Genomic DNA, 16,443 nt, shown 5'->3' on the forward strand with positions numbered 1-16,443 from the left:
GGAAAATCTCCAGTAGCCTGAAGCTTGAGCTATAGCCCTTAAAACACAACGATGGATGACTAAGAAGGTCATTTGAGAATTATAATACATCTACCTGCCCCACTTCCTCCAAATTGTCCAGTCAGCTTAAAGAATGGCTCTATACTTCAGCCACCAGGCGAACCAGTGGTAGAGAGGACTCTTTCATGTAAATTAAAAAGCCTAATTAGTAGACATCCAGCCCACCTGCAAAATCAGGTGGTTAGTCCAGGTGTCTCCCTTGTTCAGGCCCTTGGATTCGTACATACATATATTTAATAAAATCAGGAAAGCCAAGATTCACCATGGCAGTTTTGGAGGGGTTTATTGATGTTATTTATTTCTGAGTTCCACAACGGGCATTTTCCCCATCTGTCTCATTGTGTGTGTGTTGAACAGATAGATAGATACAGATGAATAGATAGATTTGTATACACACACATATGACTGATTCTGAGCCTAGAAGTGAATGTTTCAAAAGTATTTTTATTACACATACAAGTCAATATGGGGAAGTAATAGGAAAAGTTTTCACAGCTGCTCTCCCTTTTGCTACAGAAGCAGAGAAAACACCTCACCCAGGGTTCTTTATGCTGGCTGCACACTGAAGTCACCTGAGGAGCTTTAAAAAGCACTGCTACATGGGTCTCACCCCTGCCCAGAAATGCCAATTCGTTTGTTCTAAAGAGCAACCTAAGCATCCAGCAGTCTCATTGACACCCCCCCCAAAAAAAGTCTCTAGAGAACTTCTATAAATCACCAGACTTTTTTTTGAAAGTCTGATTCAATAGGTAATGGGTTTCACTGAACACATTTTTAATAAAAAATATTTGGATGATCCTCATACTGCAAATTAGAACATTCTGCCTTGAAATTGGGGAAGAAGAGTTGAAGAAGGTTCAGGGAAGCGCTGTTTTATAAAGGAGACAGTTTTCTGAGTGGGCCACCAAACAAGCCCTGTGCTGAGAACCTGTATGAGGAATACGTATACGTAGTATTAGACAAAGGAAAGGCAAATCACATCTGTATCAGTTCTAACCAATTAGCAGTAACTGCCTAAAGTGCTGTTGGGGAAGGATTCTGAAACCTAGTTCCTGTCCAGAGGGGAAATGTGCTATGATGGATTAGCAATGTCTACCACACAGGGAAAGAGGGTGAACTGCAGACTTGCCACACATTTGCATGCTGGAGACCTTGGCACGGTGCTTCTGCAGCCAGACCCAGTTCCGTGCTCTCAGCGCCATTAACACTCAGCTGCAGGGAAGGCGCCAGGAGGACTAGGGGAGGGAAGAAATACAACTCTGTGGATGTTATTCCAGGCACTGAGTTTCTCTCTGCTTGGTGAAGAGGCTTTTGAAGGCATTGTAGTTCTTGTTAAATGCGTGTAAATTAGGGGGTTGAAAAAAGAATTGGAGTAGCCAAGCCACAGGAATATGCTTTTCCAGATGGGAGGCAGGCTGTAGACACAGAGGGGGCTGATGAGCTTCTTCAGGAAGAAGAGGGGGTCCAACACAGCGCTAACACTCCTCTCAGGGGTGCCCTCTTTTGCTCCTGCCACAAGTCTCTGCTTGCCTGAAAGGCCACCATTTGGTGACACTCTGTGACACACTGTGAACACCATCTCGACCTCCTGAGGTGACTCCTTCACCTGGAACAAAGGAAACATGGAATTAAAAATAAAATACACTGGGCAAGTATAGTGACATGACGCTACTTCGGTATTGGCCGCCACCTCCCCCTGCAGTCTGATTCAAGCTGCATTTGACCATAATCCATCAAAAAATGTTAGGTGAAAAGGTTCCTGAAACTGTAGGTTAAAATACGATCAGAAGGTTCTTCAGAGAGTGAGAGAAGTGGTTCTCACAATGTCAAATAATACTATATAAAAAGGAAGGACGGCAGTTAAGAGCAGGGGCACCTTGACATGGGTCCCAACTCTGCAGACTGTTTCTTCACCTATGAAGCAAGGTGACCAGTGTCGCCTCCTCCCGCCTTAAGGCTGTTATGGAGATGTGTGTTGGGGGCCCAGCACAACCTCTGGCCCATGCACTCCCCAACTCAACACTCATGGAGTGGACTTAGGCCTGAGACTAGGACTCAGCATACAGCAGACCCAGGCCTGCCCCTCACCAAGTTCACGGCTGAAGAGGTAGCCTGTAAACATAAATTAATTGAAAAAAGTTGTATAATTACTGTGCTAAATGGGTTCAGTGTAAATTATGGGATAATTCTGTATTGCCTAGCTTTTAAAAAACAAATTATAAATGCTTTTGTGCTAATAATTAGCTTCCATTTAAGGAGCTTCCAGCATATGCTCCACCTGTCACCACCATCATCCAGTTTAACTCCTACTTACCTCTCAGCTTTCTGGCCACCACGCCTCTCAGAGTGGCCTTCCTGACCCCTTAACTCAATCACATCTCTGGTTCCGTGTTCTCCTCTTTTGCAGCAGCTTGTGTGATTATGGGTGTGACATCAGTTCAAGCTGAAGGAGAGCAGTGGTTCTTTCTCCCTTTTCTGATACCTGTCTGGCAACAGCACCTGGCACTGGGTAGGCACCCCGGAAATAGCTGCTGAATTAATGATTGGTCATTACAATAGAATGGTCCATACCTGCATTTCTCCTTCCCAGAATACTGCCAGACATGGCCACAAATGCTGCCAAACACACACAGGCAAGAGGCTTCCAGGCAAGTTGTTAGACACAACTAGAAGCAACTGTCAGGACAGCTAAATGATGGGGCACTTCATGGTGTCCACGCACATTTCCGTCTTCTCTCACATGGATCACGGTGGCCAAATGTAAGTGGGGTCAGGGGAGGGGACAGTTTCCAGGAGGCCTGACTTAGGCAAACCCAGGACTCCTCGCTCTAACACTACCTTCAAATTTGGGGTCTTTTGCTGCTTCTCCCACCACTCTGGCTCATTTACTTGTAAAAACACTAAATCGGCCTTCAAACAAGTCATGAAGATGTGGACAAAGAAGAGTTCCTTCCTTTGCGAGTGTTCATCCAGCATCTTGTGCCTGCCATGTGGAGAGAAGTTGAAAAGGCAGGTGATTCCAGGGGCAGAACAAACAGCATGTTCCCTCCTCCCACCGCCTCTACCCCACCTAAAGGCCTGGCTTGGCAAACACCCTCACGGGGTAACCCACAGCCCCCTCTTTAATGAGCTGTCACAAGTTTTCCCAGTCCTGTAGCACAAGGGAGCTGCCTGTCACCTTTTCCCAATAATACTGACCAGTGCCCTCACAGCAGACCACCATCAAGTCACTAAAGAAAGCGTGAGAAATCAAATCTGGCATCCTGAAATCACTCCATGAATATTTAACAGCCTGATGTTGAGAGGAAATAATACTGGGTTGACTAAAAAGTTCATTTAGTATTTTTGTAAAAAAGAATACATTTTTCATTTTCACCAGTAATTTTGATCTAGATATTTTGAGTATGTTGGCTATCTCCCACATTGTATAACATTGACTGTTCTTAATGTCTCGCTTTAATTGCTATCAACTTCAGTTGTTCTAACCAACTGTGGAGCATCACCCAGCGAAAAATCTCTCGCACGAAATTTCACAAACCACTTTTGACATGTTTGATCAGTCACAGTACCTTCTCCATACACCATGTGTTTCAGCTGTGTTTTTACCTTTCTTGACATAATAAAGTATAACATGCCAAAAATGTTGCGTGTCTTCCATCTTCAATATTAAAATGGTTACACAAAAATTCACCATTTTGATGTTTGTTTGTTTTTTAATGCACACTGATATGACAGCTATCACAATACAATCTAACAAAATTGTTTCAAATGAAGTTAAAGAGCTAAGTGCTACCAAAGCCATCTTAGGGGAAAAAACCCAATGAACTTTTTGACCAACTCAGTATTATGTGAGTATGAAAGCAAATGGAGGGTAATTTGTTTTTACTAAGTTCCTTAATGTTGCGTTTTTGCCAGCCATTTCTTGGCTGACATAAATGAACTCCCAGACACTGGAGTTCCTCTATTGGGTAATGCAAGTCCCAAATCTTAGCTATGCTACTGAAGTGAAGAAATGGGGCAAATTCAGTTCAAAGAATCCTGGGGGAAGAGAAACAGAAAGAGCAAGTCTACTGACTAAATAGGTTTGAAACGCCCTCTGGCCTCCACCAGTGGAGCATTTAGAGCCACCTTTGCTCCACCACAGTGTCCGTGAGAAGCCTGTACTCACAGCTTTTCACCTGAGCCAGCTATGCCCTGTGCAGTAATGCTGAAAGACAACAGAATCGATTCACAAACAGACTAAAGAAAATTATTCAGGGATGACTCTGGTGTGCTAGGAGACTGACTCATTTGTTTTTTTTTTTGGTTTGAAAGGCAATATCCAATAGAAAAACAAAAGACATGAAGAACAACACCTGAGAAGCTACTGTAAAACAGACACTATGCTAAATTCTTGTCATAGATGACCCATTCATCCCCAAACCAAACCTTTGAGGTATTATAATCTCTATTCTGCTGTTGAGAAAATGCTCTGAGAGGTTCAATACCTGTCCAAGCTCACAGACTTGCTTACTGTTAGAGCTGAAAGTCAAACTTGACCCCCTACATGTTATTCTGCACCTTAAGTAAAAGTGATCAATCTGAGTGAATTCCCACAAAACCTGTTTTAAAAATCATATTTATGCTTGAGATGCTCTCAGAATAGTCACCTGTGGCTTCCTGGGCAATTTTCTTTCTTTTTTTTTTAAGATTTAATTTTTTTTTTTTTTTTTTTTTTTTTTTTTACTTTTTTATAGAGAGAGGAAGGAAGGGAGAAAGGGAGAGAAACATCAATGTGTGACAGATAATGGTTGCTTGCACACCACCAATTAGGTACCTGGTCCACAGCCCAGCCCAGGCATCTGTCCTGGCTGGGAATGGAACTGGCGACATTTTGGTTTGTAGGCTGGTGCTCAGTCCACTAGGCCACACCACCCAGGGCTTCCTGGGCAATTTCTAGTGCCTCTAGCAACCAGCTCCAAAGCCATTCCTGAGTTTATCCATCTTTCCTCTTTGGTCTTTAAGGACATATGTCTAGTACTTTGCTAGGTGATTCCACACCCTATCTTAGTTATAACAGCAGCCATGTAAGGAAGGAATAAGGAAACCAAGGCTCAGATCAAGTTAGTAATTAGATAAGATTCCAATCTGAGCTCCCATTTCTACATCTCTAACCATGAACAACCTTTTTTGCATCAGGTTTTCTGTGAGGATTACAATGATATAGTAGTACACAGTAGGACCTCATAAATGTTAACTTCATGTCTCCCTGTCTCCTTCCCTCTCTTTTTAAGAAAAATTCCAGCTGCCACAGAAGGAACCTACAAACATTTGTAATCCTTGGAAGTTGTCAGATAAAAGATTCTAATAAAAAAGGAAACCAGAAAGAAGAATGGTTCCTAACCACTGTGAAACCCATCAGATTGCACTGTGACCACACTGGTCAGACATCCAGTATGGTGAGACTAATTTATAAAGATGGTGTCTGGACAACCGAACTGATCCTACTGGCTAATTAAACCCTCCAACGTCTGAGGGGATAGAGCAGACATTGAGGGATTTCTAATTCTGGTTGAAGGCAATCTGGATTATAACTGGAATTCCCTGTGTGTAATCAAAGCTTGGCAGATCAGGACTTAAAATACCTGGGACTCCATTCTCTTTGTCCAAAGTTCACTGAAATAACTTAAGATCCAAGTCTCATTTTCCCAAGGCACTTTAAGAGATAACTAAAATAGCTCTTCAAAGTAAACACAGACTGTCTAGCTTGTCTGACAAACTAGAGAAGGAAATTTTCGCAGCTGCTACTTTTGTACAAAATAAACTAAGAAAATAAAATAAGGGAGTTTTCTTATTTTAAAAAGTAATAGCAGCATACTGCTAGGCTTGAAGAAAATTAATTTTCCCTTCAGTGCAATAATATGCACAACAGATTATAATTTTGCTAAGCTCTTGGGTATGATTATACATAAGGCATAATTGCTATTATTGTATTTGGAAAATCTGGATTTTTAAAAAGATTTTATTTATTTATTTTTAGAGATAGGGGAAGGAGAAGAGAGAAACATCAATGTGTGGTTGCCTCTTGCACACCTCCAGCTGGGGTTCTGTCCTGCAACCTAAGCATGTGCCCTGACTGAGAATAGAACCAATGACCCTTTGGTTCGTAGGCCAGCACTCAATCCACTGAGCCACACCAGTCAGGGAAGAAAACATGGATTTTTGTTGGGAGTTTTGTTACCACAGAATAGCTAAGAACCCACTGGAGTTAATGCTGAGAAGAGGAAAATGTAATCAAGTTAGGCTATGGCTGTGTTTTCAGCTGCAATATCGTCTGACATCCACTTTATAAGTGGATGTCAATCGAAGGTCCTCTGCTGAGGCAAGAGATCTTACCTTCAGGTCCCTAGATTCCCAGGTCAGAGATTCTTGGTGCAGAGGAATGGTATAATGGAGAAAGGGGAGGTTTTGCCTTTTGCGTATGCATTGTCCAGCCTCAGTGTTCTGATGTGCCCCCCCAAGGACCACTGCGCTGCCTCTGAGAGTCCCAATTACTACTGCAGTGTGGGCCCCCTCCCTCAGGAAAGCCAATGGGGAAGAAAAGCTGAGCATCACTCTCCAGCAATGGCCTTCAGGGAGTGCCCTCTGCAAACTGGGCAGGCAAGCTCCTAGATACCTTTCTGTGCAGCAAATTCAAAGCTTTCTTCAACTTCTAAAGAATTCTGTCACCTACCAAAAAGTTAAGAAACATGGAGTTTGAGTCTCATTCTTTACTAAGAAGCTCAGTCTTCTCCAGGAACTACATGGATTTAAGAAATAGCTTTTTGCAATGTCATCAGTAAAAACACATAGACCCTACACATTTGTCTACATCCCCTTTGTTTCTCTTCCTCCCCCTACACTCTTCCCCAACAGTCCAATCAGAGAGAAAAGAGAAATGGAAGTACATAAAGGTTAAGAGGCAGGATGAACATAATGATGTGATGTAAGAGGAGCAAGGGAGAAGTTTATTGAGAGAGATAGGGCCATGGATATTTCTGAAGGTATAGTGAAAATGCTCCTTGATACATCCAAGAACTTCTGCACACTCTTAGACAACTGGGTGCCAATCGTTTGTTTGTTTGTTTTTTTATTTAATTTATTGCAGTGTCATTGGTTAATAAAATTATATGGGTTTCAGGTATACAGTTCTATAATACATCATCTGTATATTGTATTGTGCATTCACAACCCCAATTTAAGTCTCCTTCTATCACCATTTATCCCCCCTTTACCCTTTCCTACCTGTATCCAACCCCCCTTTCCCTCTGGTAATGACCAAGCTATTGTCAGTGTCTATGAGTTATATTTTTTAAAGTATATTTTATTAATTATGTTGTTACAGTAGTCCCAACCTCTTTTCCCTTTGCTCCTCTCTTCCCAGTACCCCCCTATCCTCCAGAAATCCCACCCCCCCTCCAGTTCATGTCCATGGGTTATGCATATAAGTTCTTTGGCTTCACCCTTTCCTATATTATTCTTAACTTCCCCCTGTCTATTTTGTACCAACCAATTACACTTCTTAGTCCCTGCACCATTTCCCCATTTCTCCCCCTTCCCCTTTCCAGCTGATAACCATGCAAATGATCCTCACATCTATGATTCTGTTACTGTTCTGGTTGTTTGCTTAGTTTTTGTTTTTAATTTTAGATTCAGTTGTTGGTAGTTGTGAGTTTGTCGTCATTTTAATGTTCATATTTTTGATCTTCTTTTCTTAAATAAGACTCTTTAACATTTCATATAATAATGGCTTGGTGATGATGAACTGCTTTAGCTCTACCTTGTCTGGGAAGCACTTCATCTGCCCTTCCATTCTAAATGATAGCTTTGTTGAATAGAGTAGTCTTGGTTGTAGGTCCTTGCTTTTCATTGTATTGAATACTTGTTGCCAGTCCCTTCTTGACTGCAAAGTTTCCTTGGAGAGATCAGCTGATAGTCTTATAGGCACCCCTTTGTAGCTAACTCTCTGCTTTTCTCTTGCTGCTTTTAAGATTCTCTCTTTATCTTGAACCTTTGGCATATTAATTATGATGTGTCTTCATGTGGTCCTCTTTGACTCTAGCTTGTTTGTGACTCTCTGTGCTTCCTGGACTTGTATGTCTATTTCCTTTATAAAATTTGAGAAGTTTTCCTTCATTATTTTTTCACATAAGCTTTCAATTTCTTGCTCTTCCTCTTCTCCTTCTGGCACCCCTATGATTCGGACGCTGGCATGTTTAAGTTGTCCCAGAGGTTCCTGAGCTTCTCCTCATCTTTTTCAATTTTTGTTTCCTCATTTTGTACTGACTGACTGTTGGTTTGTTTTTGTTTTTTTTTCCTTATATTCCAAATCATTGACTTGAATCCTGGTTTCCCTCTTTTCACCACTGGTTTTGTGTGGATTTTCCTTCATTTCATTTAGCACAGCCTTCGCTTCTTCCCTTATGTGTTTGCCATACTTAAGCATATCTGTCAAGTCTGTGAGCATCTTTATCACCAGTGTTTTGAATTCTGCATCTGTTAGGCTGGCTATCTCCTCATTGCTTAGTTCTCCAACTGGAACCTTGATCCATTCCCACTTTTGGGTCATACTTCTCTGTCTCCTCATCTTGACAGGCTCCTGTGTTTGTTTGCCTCTGTGTTTTAGGTAGAGCCGTTGCACCTGTTACATGCAAGGGGCGGAGCCTTAGGGATTCATCAGTATAGGCAACCCATTTCACCACGTTGTGTCACTGTATGTGGGGGAGGGAACAATGCTGCTTGCTCAGCATTTGCCCCTTTTCCAGGCACTTCTCCCACTTTCTGTATGGGCTTGGCACCTCTCTAGCTGTTGTCCTGGCCATCGTTCCCAGAGTACCCACTCTGAAGACATTCTAGTACTGTGGGGACCCTTTAAACAAGTGGACTCTGTTGAGAGACTGGCAGTTTCTACTTGCACCCCAACCCCCACTGGTTTGCACAGTCATAAGCAACAAGGCTTTATTGTCCCTGGCACTGGAACCGTGAACTGTGGGGTCTGTTCTGGTGCTGGGAGTGCTCCCCAGGTTTCCCTCTTGACTTTTTCAAATGTTTTACTGTGCTTTCTGCTGGCCTGTCGCTGCTGCCACTGCAGCTGCTGCTGCCACCACCACACCGTGTCCTCTCTGCCCTGGCTCCACCCATCCTACCTGTCTGGATGAGTATTTCTTGTTTATATCTTTGTTTGTTGGACTTCCATGCAGCTTAGTTTTCTGGAACTTCTGGTTGTCTCTATTTTGAGGTAGTTGTATTCTTTCTTAGTTGTGGAGGGAGATGCAGCATGTCTGTCTAGGCCTCCATCTTGGCTAGAAGTTTGAGTTATATATTTTCTTAATTTTTGCTTAATATCTTCACCTTTTCCACCCAGCCTCTAGTCCCCTTCCCCTCTGAGAGCTGTCATTCTATTCTCTGTATCTATGAATCTGTTTCTATTTTGTTTGATAGTTTATTTTTGATAGGAGAGAGAGAGAGAAATATCAATTTGTTGTTCCACTTACTTATGTATTCATTGGTTACTTCTTGTATGTGCTCTGACCAGAGATCAAACCTGCAATCTTGGCATATCAGAATGACACTCCAACAAACTGAGCTATCCAGACAGGGGCTAAGGCTGTTAGTTTATTTTGTTCATTAGAGTCCACGTATAAGTGACATCATATGGTATTTGTCTTTCTCTGACTGGCTTATTTCACTTAGCACAATACTCTCCGGGTCCATCCATTCTGTTGCAAAAGGTGAGATTTCCTTTGTTTTTATGGCTGAGTAGTATTCCATTGTGTAAATATATCACAGCTATTTTAGCCACTCATCTCTACCGATGGGCACTTGGGCTGTTTCCAAACCTTGCCTATTGTAAATAATGCTGCACAGGTGCCAATCTTAAAAGAATCAAACCATGAGCCAGATGTTTTTTCTTTTATCATTAATACAATTTGTTTCATTAAATTAATTTTTACAGTTATAATAACCTGGTAGTCTGGCATAGAAAAATGTTTGAACCCAAACTTCTTTTAATAGAATGAGAATTAGAATAAGAATGGTCATTTTTTATCACCCTCTTCCCAATTCTGAGCTCTGACTGAACCCAGGTCCCACATGCAGTTCCATCCACAAGCCCACCAGCTGCTTAGTTTGGGGGGTGGACCAGATGACAACTACCAAGGCCAAGGCAGCCGTCTGTCTCGAGAGACGATGGTGTAGCTTCTTAGGAGTCTATCTGCACCGCCGAGAATGGTTGTGCAGTCCGACTCGGGAGTGACATGGTATCTGTCTCCTCCCGTGTTGAATCGACATCTTGCGATGACGCTGGAGTGTCCTCTCCAGTGAAGCTGAAGCTACAGAGCCTGGGCAGGGTGATATGGAGGGTCTGCTGTTGCCCATGCAGCAGGCCCCCCCTCTCTTCGCAGCTGAAGGATCCAAGGGAAAGACGGAGTCAATACAGCTTGGCTTCAGGTGCGCCGCAGGAGTTGCCGGTGTTGACTACAACGTCAAACCGCCTTAGGGACTCCGACTCCGGATTTTCTGTCGGGGTTTACTCCCTTAGCCTTTCCCCTGAAGAGGTATGCCGCAAGGCAGCGGAGGTTTTTTGGAATCAGAGTTTTCCTTCTCTGATGTGCCCTGACTGGAAGATCGAACCAGCGACACTTAGCTCGCAGGCCAACGCTCAATCCACTGAGCCAAACCAGCCAGGGTGAACCAGATGACAACTAAACATTGGATAAGTTACAAAATATAAAGAGCTCTATACAGACTTCAGGTTGCTCAGGGTTTATGTACCGCTTACTTACAATGGTGAATGTTAATATAGAGGGTTGGCTTAGAGATCCAAATATTCTGTAATATAACATCTTCTAAAACTCAGATCCAAGTTATGATAAGCCCTGTAGCTCATTCCTATACATCTGTTTTTCCTTTTACAATTTAGAAAGTGCTTTCCCATTCACTATTCAGTCTTTCAGCATCACTGTACTCTGTACAGACTTCTAGCATAGCACCTATAAGACTTTATTGCATTTATATTTCTGTAATTGTGGTCTACTAAAATTAATTCATGGGGAGCAGAACCCTTGCTCGCCTCTTCTTTGAAAAGCTGAGGTTACCACATTGCCTGATACATAGGTCAGTAAAAGTCAATCAACTCATTTTGAACACCATCTTCATTTGTCATTGTAGTGTTAAAATCTGTCCACAAGTTCATTGACACTTCTCCCAAAAGTGGAGCCTAATTCCCCTTCCCCTGAGTATGGGCTGAAGGTAGTGACTTACTTCCAATGAATAGAATAGAGGGGAAGTAATTGTATGTAACTTCTGAGACTAGGTTACAAGAAGCGCTGCAAGTGTCCTCCTGCTTCACTCTCTTGGGTTGGAAGAAGCTAGCTGCTATGTTGTGATGACCTTCAAGCAGCCCTGTGGAGATCTCCTGCTACCAATGTGTGACTGAGCCACCTTGGAAGCAATCTACAGCCCCAGTCAAGCCCTGAAGTGACTGCTGCTCCATCTGACCACAAGAGGCCTTGGACTAGATCCCTCCAGCTATGCCATTCCCAATGCCTGACCCACAGAACAGTGAGTTAAAATATGTTTGCTGTTTTAAGCCAATAAGCTTTGGGGTAATCTGTTACACAGGCAATAAATAACTAATCCACCTAGGATGGTGAATAACAGCAGTAAGAGAAATACAATAATAATCGATTGATTGAATTTTTAAAAATAATGAAAATAATAGGGATATGCAGACTTAGATTAAGTCATTTGGCTGAAGTGCTAATAAGTGGCACAAAAAGAATTGAATCCAGGTCTCCTCATTTCTAAATTCCATGCTCTTAACCACTGTGCACTGTCTCCCAACACATTTACTGATTGAGTGAGTGAATGAAGGCTGTCGACCAGGGCTGCATGATGACCTTCACAAGCCCTTGGCATCTTGCCTCTGTGGGCCCCTTTCTCCATTAGAAAATATTAAAAATTACCTTTTGTGACCATATTATTATAAAAACTAATATAACTGATACTGGGTTCATTTTTACATATTCATCAGTATCGCATTTATTTTTCTTCTAATTTTAAAAGAAATAAAGTTACACCATTTCCATGAGCCCCTAAAAGTATTGTGGGCCTACTTTGCCTAATGAATAAGTAGGCTTTGGTATCAACTTGGGCACAGTAATCAAATAAATGATTGAAAAGAAAAAAAAAAGATGTTGAAGTCCTATTTTAAAAGCCAAATAAGTAATCTCTATTGAGTTGGCTTTTTTTCCCTTGTAACCAGTGAAGGGCACAGGGCAGTAGGAAACAATCCTAACCCATGGGGGTTGCTTTGGAGGCAGCAGGATATACTTGAGAGGGTGAATGAAAGGAGGGCCAGGTAGGAGCTAACCTGTCTCCTTAGAAAAGCAGGCAGTGCTGCTGTGCTCCATGGTGTTCAGCTCTCCTGGAAAGGGGAGCTGGTGTGTCTAGTTTTGAGACCCTGCTCCCATGATTGCCTCGCTGCTGTGGAGGTGAGATCCTGTGAGCACAGGGCAGTGCTCAGGAGTTCAGTTGCCAGAGACAGCATGAATTAATGAAAAATGAATGAAAAAAGCAGTGATTTTAGGTCTGGTACAAACTTCAACTTCTCCACCCAACAACTGTATATGGTCTTGGATGAACTATCTGTGGTGCCTTAGTTTTATCTAATGTAGAATGAGCACTATGTTCCCCTAGATTTCACAGCCAGTGACTTGTCAATGGACTGTGAATGGAAGTGACATGTGTCCCCTGCAGGGACAAGGCAGTTAAAAGCTGCTCTACAGTAGCCTGCCGCCCCCTTATCAGAAGGGGATATGTTCCAAGAACCCCAATGGCTGCCTGAGACTTTTTTTCCTATATAGCAGGTCCTTGAATAACATTGTTTCTTTCAATGCTGTTTCATCATAACACTGATGAGATGCTGTAGGAACTTAAGTCTTGTTTGTATGAATTAGCCTGCAGTTAAATTGGATTCCTTTTGCTTAAAGTCACAGAACCTACTAACATCATTAAGTAGAGACTTACCATACTCACCTTTTCACTAAAAGGAAGGACTTTACAGCTTCTCCTTGTCAAATCTGAATTGTTAGCATCACTTCTCTTGCACTTTTGGACCACTACTAAGTAAAATAAGGGTGACTTACCACAAGCGCTGCTATACTGAGAGGCAGCTACTAAGTGACTAATGGGAGGGAAGCATGGGGACCCTGGAGAAAAGGATGAGGTGGACTCCTGAGAATTCATCACGCTATTAAGAACAACACACAATTAAAAACTTATGAATTGTTTATTTCTGGAATTTTCCACTTAGTATTTTCAGACTGCAATTGACCTCAGGTAACTGAAACCACAAAGGTAAACAAAACTATGGATAAGTGGAGACTACTGTACCACCACAGCAATCTTGGAAGCCACATGTTCAAAGTGTCAGAGCTAAAAAATGACAAGTGTCCCAGATCTGGGAGCTACTGCCTAGAGGAGAGCTATACAGGAGGGCCACCAGACCCACTCTGTTCCCCCAGTGAGAATGAAATAAACTCAGCAACATCACCCAGGAGTTTGAGTGAGAGCTTGCTGGGACCAACTCATCTACAATCTCAGCATTATATGATTCAGGACTCTAAGCCATGACTTAGACCAATACTGTGTATTAGAGAAAAGAACTTGCAGCCCAAAGTGGGGAAGGGGCGTGCCTCAGGTCCACTGCTAGTGAATAACAGCACAAAACAACAGCAGCACCCCTGCCTAACAGAGCTCTTTCTCCCCTACCAGTGGCCACCCAGTATGATCGGCTAGGCTCTTGTTTAGTCACGTCTTTGTATCACCTGCCTGAATGAAGTCTGTCAAAAATGAACACTAAACTCAGGCTTGGCAAGCCTTTCTGACATCCATCTCACTATGATTTCTCTGGGTGCACATTGGATTGATGTAGCTATTAAAAGTCAGTCCTACCTCAGCAGATGACAAGTTATAATCACCCCAGGCATTTCCAAGGGACCTTTCAAAGAACATCACTAATTCTGAATAAAGCTCTCCTATAACAACACTTTCTAATTATAATCTTGACAGTCCTAGTTTATGCTACAAAATCCTTTTGCCATTTAGAAAGGGGGGAAAAGTCTGCCTTTTAAAAACACATATATTTGAGTAGCCTAAGTATAGCCTAAGTAGCTGAGTAAACTTACCAAAAATAAAACAAAACTAACAACAAACGCTTACCCACTTTCTGTCCTCTGTCATGACCCCTTTCCCTGGTCTATATATTGTATCTGGAAAGGGGCAGTAAGTCCTGTAATTATCCAAGACTGTGAGCCTGACGCACACACACAACCACCACCACTCCCACCCCCCCAAAAAGGAAAATTTGGCTCTTCCAGGGAGAGGAGCTAACATCTATTTGGGCCTGGCTGAAAGGCAAAAAGCCTCGATTTTAAATACAATCCAGAGAAGTGCTGCCAAATGCAGATTTCTTCACCTCATTCCCTTCCAGGGTAATGTTGGGGTCCACAGCATAATGCCAGGCAATGCTCTGTTACCTCCTTTCTCCAGTCAGCTTTGCCCACCCCCGTGTGCCAGGCACTGTGCTAGGAGATTCACAGTCTTTATCTCATGTAATCCTCACCACAGTCCGGTGATTCAGGAATTAACTTGTTTAAAGATGAGGAAACAAAACCCACAGAGAGGAGGTAACTGCCTCAGTGTCCCCAGCTGGGATTTAAACTCATGGTACTACTTCCTGCCAAAGTCACTGCAGGACAGCACTGAGGTTGGGATGGCGAAAGTGACTCTTGGATTGTTTTTTTATCCTCACTTCCCCCTTGGCAAAGAACTGGCCAATAGAGTTAGGGAATGTGGACTCTGGACTGCAGACGATGGACAGAAAGGGATGAACGGTCACAGACATTCACTCATCTGCGGGACGAATTCCAGCCCCCTGCAGTGCCACTTCGCCTAGCCAGGACCAGGAAGTTGGCAGCAGTAGGATTCATGCGGATTCATTCGCTGGTTCCAGGGGAAAAGCAACCTCGGGGACAGCTGAGCAGATATGCTCTCATCACTACCTGGAAACACCGCCCTTGCAAGCCCGCTTCTGCCACGTGGTTCGGCGGTGCCAGCAACAGCCCGGGTGTGCAGGTGCTGAAACCCTTTGCCGCAGCGCATCAAGAAGGCAGTGGCGAACCCTTCGCATGTGCACGGGGTGCAGGTACGAGCCTCATTCGTGTACTACTTAGGTGAACAGATGGCCAATTCCGCTTGCGCTCCAGGCGCGCAGTGGCCGGGCTTCTGCCTGCGCCCCACTTGCGCAAGCTTCCACCGCCAACTCTCCCTTCGCCCCGCTGCCTTTCCCTCCAGCGTCCTCTTTCCCCAACCCCCACTGAGCAGCCTGCCCCTCACCTGCACCGTGACGAGCAAGGGCAGCACAGCCTTGCGGCACGGGCTGAAATGAAACTTGGCCAACTTGTAGATCTTCCTATAGACAAACAGCACCACCCTAAGCGGCAGGTAGAAGGCAACGCAGGTTTAAAAGACTGGCGTAGGAGGGCTCCTGGCTCACCTGGCAGCACGGGGCCCAGTGTCGTAGGCCTCGCCCCAGCCAAAGAGCAGCGGGGCCAGGGCGACGAGTGCAGAGAGAGCTCAGGTGAGCGTGATCCGGAGCGCGGAAGCACGAAAGCGGGTGCGCAGCTTGTACTGCAGGTGGCGAGTGATGGTCCAGTAGCGGTCCGGGACGATGGCCGCCACATCCCAGACGCTGGCGATGCAGCACAGCATGTCAGAGGAGATCCACACGTGGCACAGGGGCCGGCCCAGCCACCAACGTCGCCGTCCGACAGCTCTCGCTCACCAGGCTAAGCGGCATCACCAGCGCTGCCACTACTAGCACGTCCGACAGGGCCGTCGAAGTCACCAAGTTATGCGGCACACGGTGAAAGGCACGGACGCTCAGGATGGTGACCAGAACCAACATTTTCCACAGAAATGTGGTCGCAATCTGCAGCACCAGCAGCGTCACCACCAGCACCATGAAGACGGAGAAGGGAGGCTCTCGGCTGGTCTGGGTGGTGCCACCCGGAGTCGACCAATGACTACTGCAGTGCGTGGGCCGCTGCTGCAGGCCTCGGGTCCCAGGGGATGGACGACGCCAACAGCGGCACCGAGAGGTTAGTGATGTTCTCGGTGCGCTGCACGCCGAATCTCCGCACACCTGAAGGGGACACACGTGCAGCCCGAGTCTCGGCACAGACAGCGGGCGGGGACGTGGAAGGGGCCTCTGAGTGTAGCGAGCGATCCAGGTCTCACTACCCTGGTTCCTCCTTGTGCCGCAGCCCCACTTCGGCGCCTCTGCCTGGAGCTCTCTTTTTC

At 44.4% G+C, this 16,443-nt stretch overlaps 1 pseudogene; it reads right to left on the minus strand.

Moving 5' to 3' along the window:
- Window positions 1-929: 929 nt before the first annotated feature.
- On the minus strand, window positions 930-16,206 carry LOC150021884 (5-hydroxytryptamine receptor 5B-like; annotated as a pseudogene).
- Between the last annotated feature and the right edge of the window lie 237 nt (window positions 16,207-16,443).

The sequence above is a fragment of the Furipterus horrens genome, unplaced genomic scaffold, assembly GCF_987537825.1.
Source record: "Furipterus horrens unplaced genomic scaffold, mFurHor1.1.pri manual_scaffold_1, whole genome shotgun sequence".
NCBI classification, from domain to species: domain Eukaryota; kingdom Metazoa; phylum Chordata; class Mammalia; order Chiroptera; family Furipteridae; genus Furipterus; species Furipterus horrens.